This window comes from Echinops telfairi, unplaced genomic scaffold (genome assembly GCF_000313985.2).
Source record: "Echinops telfairi isolate 266 unplaced genomic scaffold, ASM31398v2 ScPeMD7_7406;HRSCAF=8444, whole genome shotgun sequence".
NCBI classification, from domain to species: Eukaryota; Metazoa; Chordata; class Mammalia; order Afrosoricida; family Tenrecidae; genus Echinops; species Echinops telfairi.
This window is the reverse complement of record NW_022111306.1, coordinates 4,575,986-4,577,351: the sequence shown is the minus strand read 5'-3', so window position 1 is coordinate 4,577,351 and position 1,366 is coordinate 4,575,986.

The window sequence follows — 1,366 nt, the reverse complement described above, 5'->3', positions numbered from 1 at the left end:
TCTATAGCTTATTAGTTCTTTTGTCATTAATGTTCAGTGAGTCAAATCTATTCTTGAGATGTTCTTGAAATTCATGTAGGATATACTCAATGGTTGTGTTTGGCTCCCATGAGCGTGTTTTAATCTTCTTCAACTTCAACCAGCACTTGTATGTGACAGCTGATCGTCTGCTCTTTGGCCTTGCTTTGGCTGCTGATATTGTGCTTTGCCATCAAATTGACTTCTCCCACATACAGTCCATATGATTCCTGCATATTCCCCCTGGAGAGGGCCAGGTGTATAGTTATGTTGCTGAAAAGGGATTTGCCATGAAGAAATGGTTGGTCTTGCACAATTCTGTCATGCTGTCCCCAGCATTGTTTCCATCACCAAGGCCCTCTTTTCTAGCTGCTGGTACTTCCTTTGTTTCTGACTTTCGCATTCCAATCACTAATAATTGTTGATGCATCTTGAACGTAGTCTGTGTGTTGATCAATTTCTTCACCACTAGCTTTAGTGGTTGGTGCATACATTTGGATAATAGTTATATCAACTGATCTTTTTGTAGATGTATAAATATTACCCTATCACAGACACCATTGTACTTCAAGATCAGTCTTGAAATGTATTTTGATAATGAAAGTAAAGCTATTCCTTTTGAATTGCTCATTCCTGGCATAGGAAACCAGGAGATTGTCTGATTCAAAATGGCCATTTCAGTTCATTAATGCCTAGGATATTGATCTTGAGATATTCTATAGCATTTCCAGTTTCCTAGATTCACACTTCCTACATTCCACATCCCGAATATCAATGGATGTTTGCAGCTGCTTCTTCTCTTTGGAAGTCACACCCCATCAGCAAATGAAGGTCTCGGAAGCTTTATTCCATCCACACCATTATGGCTGATTCTCCTTTGAGGGGGTAGCGTGTACCTAGTCCAATTTTGAATGCATTACAATCTCAGGGGTTCACCTTCTGACATTATCTCTATCAAAACTCTCCTGCCATTTATAAAGTTTTCAGTAACTGATCTCTTAGAAGTGGCCAGCCTATGCTGCCACTGTAGTCTGTTCTTAGTCTGGAAGCTCTGCTGAAACCTCTTCACCTTGAATGACCCTGCTGGTTTTTGAAATACCTGTGACATGGCTTCCAGCACCACAGCAACATGCAAGAGTCCACAGTATGACAGACTGACAGACAGGGGTGGTACATGCCTTAGGCAAGAAATACTTAGCACTGGAGCCTTGGTGGTGCTGTTGGGTGAGGGTTAGGTGGCTGTGTTAGTCTGGATACATTAGAGAAACAAATCCACAGAAACTCATATGCATAAGAGAGAGTTTTATATAAAGGGTAAGTGCACATCAAGAAAACATCCCAACCCAGT